At 38.6% G+C, this 9,783-nt stretch overlaps 1 long non-coding RNA gene across 1 annotated transcript; it reads left to right on the forward strand.

The window, feature by feature from the left end:
• The first annotated feature begins 2,114 nt into the window (after positions 1 to 2,114).
• Positions 2,115 to 5,980, forward strand: LOC104988518. Its single transcript, XR_825247.1, has 3 exons — positions 2,115 to 2,154; positions 4,010 to 4,266; positions 5,633 to 5,980. It is a non-coding gene; the product is annotated as an uncharacterized LOC104988518 (long non-coding RNA).
• The last annotated feature ends 3,803 nt before the right edge of the window (positions 5,981 to 9,783 follow it).

Genomic DNA, 9,783 nt, shown 5'->3' on the forward strand with positions numbered 1-9,783 from the left:
CTCTGGTTCCTCTGCCTTTTCTAAAACCAGCTTGAACATCTGGAAGTTCATGGTTCATGTATTGCTGAAGCCTGGCTTGGAGAATTTTGAGCATTACTTTACTAGCATGTGAGGATTCTAGGTAAATGTATCTTATCTCTCTACCAAGACTTGAAGTTATAGTGCCTTGAAGGATAGTGCCTGGTTCTTTTTCTTTGCTTATGCAGATTATAGTGCTCAGATAAAGCAGATGCTTAAAAGTTGTTTGTTGAATGTTAAATTTAGTTATATATACAAATATGCAGTAAAAACCAAATACTACCTAATAAAAACTTTATTACAAATGTTTGTTTGGCTTTTACAAAGAAAGACATCATATCAAATGTAATTAAAATACTAACACAGAGTTTATATGATATGGAAAATTTAACTCTGGACAGATATCAACCAGATGAAGTTTCACGTAGGCAGGAGGAAAGAAATGTCTCTCAGTCTTCTTTGTCTGTATGTAGCTCCCACTAACAGTTCATTGTAGTTCTGTGGGTGTATCAAGAGCAGATTGTACTCAAGAGGTGAAAAAATATTGCTATTTGCCCTCCCAAGTAACAGTCATGTGTTCAACAGCTGGGACTTGCTGAGACCCTCATTTGTTATAATACCAATTATTACCTTTGCTGTATTCCCACAAAACCACAAAATATTTGGCATAGTTCAAGACCACCATATTTAATAAATCCCTTTATTCTTTCTGCAACAATCCATTAACTTTTAAGGGGAAAACATCACACTAAAATATTTTCCATGGATTAACAGCAATAGATATTAGAGTCCACACCCAGATTGGGCCATATATGGTACACTGAAGTAAATAGAAGTGTTGACTCTATTACTGAAGGCAGATTTGTTGCCAGGGTTGTCAAAGACTATATTCTGAACACTTTCTTAATTTTTTCCATTTCCTACTATTAATATAAAGAGTACTCATAAATGACATAAATATTTCATTTGAGAAAAGACTGCATTACTCAAAATGTCTACAGTAACAAAAGACATAGTTGATACTGTGCCATTCATATTAATACCAGAATAAGTCTTTTTTATGAAGTTTGAATAATTGTAATATTTGAAAAATATTTTAGAAATTTACATTTATTTGGAACATTATATTCTAAAGAATTAAAAGACAAAAAAGTTAAGCTAATTGAAAATATCAGCAGTTAATTTGGACCATTTTAACCTCTATCATGTGTACAGGGACTGAGTTGGTGTGTACTTTTATACTTTCTATGAAAACATGGCTTAATAAGTAAATGAATAATATAAATAATATTTGAAAGGAAGCATTTACTTACCAAAGAAAGTAATTTGTCTTCCAGCACTTGAGATTTCTTTCATTTATAAAGCATTCTATTCAAAGTATAGGCAAGACCAGACCTTCTTGGATATGCTAATTATTTTTATCTGTTTACTAAATCTAGGTCTTAACTGCCAGTACTTGTTAGTCATTTTTCTGGTTACTGTATGTACTTGAAAGTAATAAAGCTACATTTCCTTCAAAATGGCCTAGTTGGTCCAAATTAGTGAGTTTTTCTGTATGTATTTGTATTTGGGTTTGGATAATTTTCATCTTTCACTGATGTCTAAACCATTGCAAATCACACAGTTTACATATTAAAGAAATCTAGTTGCATCCAACAGTGAAAAGTAGAGTAGAAGAAATCTTTTGCAATCTGTGTGATTTTAACCTTGCTGAGTCTTGTTTATAAAATGGGGGTGATAGTATCTATTTCCTAGGGATGTTTCGAGATAAAGATAGTAGAGATAAAGCAAGCGTTCTCTTAGTAAATAAGGTCCCTGTTATCACGATCATTCCTAATACGTGTTGAAGATCCTATGTAATAAATTATGCATTTTCTAATTTATCCTGCATTATTCCCATTTTGGGCTTCCCAGGTGGTGCTAGTGGTAAAGAACTCTCCTGCCAATGCAGGAGACACAGGAGATGCATATTCGATCCCTGAGTCAGGAAGATTCCCTGGAGGAGGAACACTCAAGTATTCTTGCCTGGAGAACCCCATGGACAGAGGAGCCTGGAGGGCTACAGTCCCTAAGGTCTCAAAGAATCGAACATGACTGAAGAGACTTAGCACACATGCATGCATTCCCATTTTGCAGGTAAAGCCACTAAGGCTCAGAGAATTAAGAAACAGATCATACGTGTTGAAGAGCTTCTTCCTTTTGGCTTCTGCTTGTAAACTAGGTTAACAAGGCACTATTTTGCTACAAAAACAAACTTAGAAATTAACCAGCACAGCATCAATGGTCACTGGTGAGTAGTGACTGCAGTTCTGAGACTGGTTTTCATAAACCCTTTGTAGAAGCAGCCTCAGTATTTTGAGGCTGTACCCATTGCAGGGAATATGCATCATCCCCTATCCATCCCCTCCTCCACTCCTGGACACTCTCCATTATGAATTGAGTCCTGAGAACTTCCTGTCTCTTTACTCCCCCAGGGTTTTCAGCCACAGTCATCTCTGACATGTATTTCTACCCTCCTAGTTATTTGCTTTCTTAGACTCTTCTATTACTCTAGTCAATGTCTACTTCAGCACATATCTTTCCGTTGTTATAGAGGAAGAAGTTGGTGTTTGGATTGGTTTAGAAATGTTGTTCTTTCCAATTCATACCACTCCCTGACCCAGTAACTTGAGGGAGCACATGGCCCTGAGTACAGAGGTGACTCCCCATGAAGCATTCTTTCCCTAGGCTCTTTTACCCCAATCACTTGAAGCAGGTTAGTGGAAGGAGAGGTATGGTGGTGGTGGTGGTAACTGTAGTGGTGGTGCTGGTGGTAGTGATGGTATTGGTGACAAGTGGTGACAAGTGGTGGTGGAAAGAGTTTGTTCAACTACATCTGCATTTCACCCAGCAAATATTTGTATGGACATGGGATTTCATTCCATTCTGATAAGTTGAACTTACCAATGTTTCATAGTTTATCAGGAGCATATGATATTAAAATTGAAAGTTCCCAAGCAAACAGTATCTCTATTCCTCAAGTGGCATATGTCTTCATATGTTTGTTTGTATTTTTTTCCTTTAAAATTTAAAAGATCTTCCACCACTTGCGTGAAACAAATGCTTTTAACAGAAGGCCAGGGAGGGAATTCCCTGGTGGTCCAGTATTGGTGCTTTCACTGTCATAGGCCCAGGTTTGATCTTGGTTGGGGAACTAAAATCCTACCAGCCCAGCTGTCAAAAATCCCCAAAACAAACAAAACGCCACAAAAAACCATAACACCAGGGATAACATGGATTCAGGTAATGTCTCAGTTCTTGGGAATTCTAGGTATGGTACCTATGCTAACAAGACTGTAAGCTCCTAAATGGATTCTACGTATTTTATGGAAAAAGACAATATTATGCTTGTCATGTTGAGTAACTAAACAATTTAGAAGAAGAAATGTAGCTCTAAAAGATACTTTATATCAACAAAGAATTTCTGGATGTGTTTAGAGATCACAAGCTGCCCACCTAGGAGCAAAAGGTATTTCAATGAGCTCAATCTCAGCCTTAGGAGAGGCAGATAGAAGAGTAGACTAAGACCACACCCTGTGGAAAAGCCTTAGGACAACCTCAAAACAGCGCATAAAAGAACACGAATGAAGCTTGGGTAGGGTGCAGAACAAAATTTCCTGGGCTCTTTTATGGCTCTGTCTGTTCTTGCAGTCTGTGACCTCAGGGCTCCGCAGCCTCCTCCCTGGGTCTGTCAAATGGAGGAATGCTCCTCCTGGTTAGTGGACACAACCTAAGCTCTGTACTGTGAAACTCACAGACCCTTTGCTCTAGGTGTGGTCAAAAGAACAAAATTATTATTATAATTACTAGGCATAACTTGAGTCACTCTGCATCACATCTTCCCTAAATGTGTACCCTGGATCTACATGTTGTTACCAAGAAAAAAGGTGACTGCTGGACTAGGAAAAGACTTCTGTTGAAATGATGGATTTTGCACTGTTTTGTTTTCTAGAACCTGTCTTAGTAATCACCTGCAAAGCTACAATTTTGGCAACATGAGCTGGCAACCTAACATAACGTTGCTGTATCTTGGATTATGGAAGTGTCTTTCCACATGTCCAAACCTGCCACATTCTCTTCCTACCTTCCTCCGTGCTTCATCAACAATGCCTGCTTCTTTCAACTACCTGGATCTTCATGTGCACCACTTAAATACAGCAGCCAGGAGCCAGTGTGGCCACTGAGCATGAAAAATGAAGCCAGTCTGAAGTAAGTGTACACACTGGCTCTCCAAGACTTAGTATGAAAAAAAGGAAAATATCTTATTAATAATTTTTCACATTGCTTTCAGGTTGAAATAAAAGTAATTTGGATGTATTGACCTAAAGCATGATTAAAATTAACTTTACCTTTTCCTTTTTTTTTTTTTAATATTTTTGACTGTGGCTAAGAAAGTTAAAAATCACAAATGTGGCTTGCCTTTTTGGCTCAGATTGTATTTCTATTCTAGAGTGGTCTAAATAGTTTCCAGTCCTTTGCATTAGCCAGGTCTATTTAAGAAAAAACATCTCTTTAGACAATAGCTTCTAAAAATGTTTAATCTCTTTATAGAAATATCAAATAGTTTCAAATGGATTATCAACTAAATTTAGGTATCCAAACAGCCAGTAGTACTGGAAATTCAAATCTTTTAAACTGTAGATCAAATAATTGGTCAAGCAGTGGTACTAATGCTTTTTTGTGTCATGTACCCATATTGTTCATTGAACAAATATTTAAATTACGTGTGTACTGTATTCCAGACTATGACAGGCTCTGAAAATACAGCTGATAAATCTGAGGAAAGTTTTAGATGCTTTCCGCAGAGGAAAAAAATGTATATATATTTATTTATAAATTTAATTTTAGATTCTTGTGAATCTTCTGAAGCCCATCCATGAATCCTAAATTAATAATTTCTAAATTTGAGAATAGAGTATGGGCTTCTGGGCTTGACTACTGACTCCACTCAGGAGACCCTTGGCTATACTTTATTTTCTGTAAGTGCTAGTTTCCTCATGTCTAAGATGTGGAGATGTGAACAAACAGTAGGAAATAAGAAAAGTTAACACTGAGATATATAAAGGCATTCCTCTCATAGTCTTCCTAAGCACCCAACTATGTAGATGCTAAATAGATCATAACTATTATTTCTCACCTTGCCTTGTGTGAGAAAATGAGTCAAAAGGATAAGTTAGAAGATGGATTCTTCATGTCTGAATCTTCCTTTCTATGTCAAGTTCTTAAATTATGTAGCAGCCCTAGAGGTTAGTTGTTTAAACAAAAATAAGACTTTTACAACCAAGCCATGACCTTTTAAATAAGTTGTTCAGAAATGGTGTGTAAGCGGTCTGGGGTAATTTGTCACTACAGAACTGAGAACACATCTGCCCACACCTTGAGAGATACTGTGTGGTATGTGCATATGTTTTTCTGTGGTTTGAAAACAGATTCGTGTCTGCAGACCTTACAGATGGGTTCCTGTTTGGGACAGGTTATTTTGTTTGTTTTTTAGAAAACTGTCATGATATATATATATATATGTATATATATATATTTATATATATATATATATAAATTTTTTTTTTTCTTATAGGCAGTCTGAAGGCAACCTCCAGCAGGAACAAGCAGATGCAAATTTCAGAATGTTAAGTGGCCCTGAATGAATAAGAACTTGGGCTAAGAAGCCAAAGCTATTCCTATACTTGCCACACTCTGGAATGATCCATCTTTCAAATTATTAAGTAAAAGGTAGAGTGACTCACCAGCTACCAGGCAGTGAGGGTAAATCAGCCTTGTCATAATTTTACAGACTTCTCCTTCCACTCATGAAAACAAGTTATGTATGGTATTTACGTACATCTGTGTTGCTGGGCGTTTTCCAAATGCCTCTTGGAGAACATTAAACAGGAAATTGATGCCACAGGGCAAATATTCATTCTTCCCATCCTCTCTCACAAAAACAAGTACAGATTTGCTGTGGCTAGACTGACTTCCCACAGTGTGCTGTTGCTTATTCAGTTTTACACTAGAAGGAAAAAAAAATTCTCTGTTTCAATTTTAAGAATGTTGGAAATGGCTAAAATGCATAAACAAAAAAGCTTCTCTCATGAGAGCACTGAAGTATAGAATTCAGTGCTTTATAAAAATCACAAAATTCAAAGGTTAATGATTGTTCTTCATGCCTACTGATGAAAGTCAATTTGTATCACATTAGACACATCAAATTTGGTTTAAACAGCATGTGTTCTAATTTTCAAATGGAAAAGCTTTAAGCATCTGGCCACTGCAGCTTTTCACATAGGGACGGTATCTCTTTCCAACCTGTTACAGTGGTCTTTGGTTAGTGTCCTCCTCAGGTCCATTTCTCCCTATTTACTTCCTTAGCAGCCCAGAAAATATCTGGAGATTCATTAGGCTCTGGAAAAACTTAATCTTCCAGTCCCAGGAATAGAGAATGTGAGTCAGGTTAAACTATTCAATGCATTCCCTCCCCCAGCCACAGAGATTTATTCAAAGAGGGCATGTGATCTAAGCTCATCCAATCAAAGTGAATCTTAAGGCATTTTCTGGGGAAAAAAGTCATTCTGTTTTTCCTGGTAGACAAGAACACTGAAGTAATTGGCAGTCATATTAGGGTCATAACGGGGATCAGCCTTGAAATAAAGCAAATACTGTGGAGGGCAGAATAGAGAAACTGAATTAAACTAGGCCCCAGATGTCACCATTTTACTGCTGGATCAAGCTTGGCTTAAAGTTCTGTCTCTACACCATTTAACAATATAAACCATTAACCTCCCATGTTGTTTGTATTAGCTTGATTCAAGTTTTCTGTGATTGTTTCATAAGTCCCATACCTATCTGTTAGAAAACATTTATAAAACAAAGGGAAGCGGATAAAGAGAAAATCTAATGGGTTACTTTGGAGGTTCATTTTATAACTAAATATAAAAGGCCAAGGTGAGTAAGGAAAAGAAGAGTGATTGCTATTGAGAACAGGATGAGGCAAAAACATGTTTCACAGTGATGAGTAACCACCATAGTAATGTGGGTGGGAGACAAGTCAATCTATGTATCTTCCTGGGCCCAGGCAGGGGTGGGGTTTAGTAGCAGGAAGGATCTACCCTGAGGGTAAGACCCTCCCCATCAGCCCTTGGATTGAACTACTTAGCAACATACTGTTTACAATTTCAAAGTCATTTGACCTCCATCCTCTTAGTTGCTCCTGACCACCTCTATCTGAAGAATTATAGATTTTTGATATGTCCCATTTTATGGATTGGGAAACTGAGGTCCAGAGACTCTAAGCTATATGTATACTAAGCAAGCAGTAGAGAATGGGCATAGAGCTCAGATCTTCTTAAGCATATATCAACCTTGAAGGCTGTCCTTTTTGCATTATATTTAGTATTTTGGGTCCTCTAGAGTGAGGCTTGGAGGTATTGACAACTGGCTTCATTCCTGCTGTTTCCTCCACTTTTCCCTTTACCAACATTAGCCAGAGTTTATTTTGTCTGGTATAATTTCCTTCAGTAGTGTATCATGCTCTGAAAGTGTCCCCTCTCTACCCCCCATGACCTGACACCATCAGAACTCCAATTTCTTCAGCCCCTTAAGAGAATAAACTGCAAGGAATGGGCTTGCTGAATGAATGCTCACTGAGATGTGAAAGGCTGGTAATAACTTTAACTGTTAATCCTATCTCTGAACTTTATAAAGTACTTTATAAGTAGGTTTTTGGAGAGATTTTGACTTCCATCAGAAGGGGTTAATCTCTCAGTGTGAAATTTCAGGCAGTGTGGCAAACTGGAGGCAGACTATTTGGGGTAGGGGCGCTTCCTGGCAATCTTGCTACATAAACCAGTCTTCCTTCATCTACTCACAAGGCTCCACTCTGGTCCAGCCCACGACTTATCAGATAACTTTGAACACACCTTGATCCTTATACAGAACTATTCTTTCACCAGCTAACTTGGACTTGATCACTCCCAAACTAGTTCCATACATCTCAAAGCTTGACTCAGCAGACTCTCTGGAGAACTGCCTGCGTGACGGCACAAAGCAGCCTGCAGGCCCTCCAAGAGCCTGGGACGTGGATTTGACAAAGATACTGTGATATTTAGGTTTTTTCAAGTGACAAGATGCAGAGGCCTATTTGGGATACTTCAGGAGATGGAAATTACTAGAACAATAGATGGGGCACTATAGAGCTATAAAAAAGCAACTTTTAGCTGGCCAGGTCTCACAGAGAATCAGAATGTAGTACAGTGCACAGCAAGAGCTTCTGACACCCTCATGATACAAGAACTCTGGTCATCTGATCATTGCCTCAGGCTTATTTATCCTTGCTCTAGTGAGTCCACTATTGTGACTCAGCTACTGTCTATCTTCATTTATTTCTCTTTCTTTCTGACTCAGTTTTCCCCACTTCATGGTTTCTACTACCTCAACGCTTGTTTTGAGACTTTGAATCACATCCCTCTGGATCTCTGTTGTTCTCTCCTGCCCGTAACCTACTTTTTGTCTCCATTCAAAGACTCCAAGAGAGGATATGTTTGGGTCCATTGGTTATTGTCTAGTTCTGAGCATCTACTTCCCAGCATCTACTGGGCTCCCTCATGAGTTCCCTGTGGACCAGGCAACAACCCCTGGTTTAACTAGTCTTGTGCTCCTGAGCACCCTGGCAACCCTTGGCAGGTCCCTGGCATGCTAAAGACTCCACCTGGGAGATTTCCTTCTCATCTCCTTTTAGCAACAATTCTTTCCCAACCAAAACAAAAACAAAGACCAGACTAGGCACAACAGAAGGACAGGTCACTGTATACATGGTTGACTTCCCTGGTGGCTCAGACAGTAAAGCGTCTATCTACAATGCGGGAGATCTGGGTTCGATCCCTGGGTTGGGAAGATCCACTGGAGAAGGAAATGGCAATCCACTCCAGTACTATTGCCTGGAAAATCCCATGGACAGAGGAGCCTGGTAGGCTATAGTCCATGGGGTCGCAAAGAGTCGGACATGACTGAGCGACTTCACTTAAGTGTAAGGTGCTAAGCGACATGTGAAAAATAAAAGGCTACTAAAAAACATGATCTCATTTAGTTAAGACCTAAAGAGAGTGTTATATATTCCAAATGCACCTTAAGAACAGGATAGTTGGGAATCACAATGGTAGTTCAAAGGAACACAAAGTATAAGAGCTAGAAAGTACATGGCAGGCCGCTTTTCCAGCCCTCTCTTCATAGTTGGAAGAAGCCCATAGAAGTTAACTGACCACTTCATTAATTCACACAATTGATGGTGGAGCCCTGACACCTGGCCAGTAAACCACCAGTCCATATTTCTGAACTAGTAATGGATTTTCCTTTCTTAATAATGGAATGGATCACATTTAATGCTCAAAGAACTGTACCGATTGTACCAGTGAATGTGGACAAGGGCTAATAGCAAAGTTGGAACATAGTGGTTTGAAGTATTTATACAAAATAACGTCTGTGTTTTCTACAGGGTATAGGATATAGTGAGATATAACAGAAAAAGGCCAAAAAGTAAGAGTTTAGAATCTCAGATTCAAGTCTTATTTTCCTGCCACCAACCAGCTGTGTACACTTGGACTACTGTCAACTTTCCAGGCCTCAGATTCTTCATCTAGGGAAAAATTAGGCCAGACAACCATTCAGACCCCATGTACCCATGACTCCTCCAGCTCTGCCCATTCTGGCAATGACAATTCACACTTTTTGGCATTA

Source organism: Bison bison, unplaced genomic scaffold (genome assembly GCF_000754665.1).
Source record: "Bison bison bison isolate TAMUID 2011002044 unplaced genomic scaffold, Bison_UMD1.0 scf7180017864135, whole genome shotgun sequence".
NCBI lineage: Eukaryota > Metazoa > Chordata > Mammalia > Artiodactyla > Bovidae > Bison > Bison bison.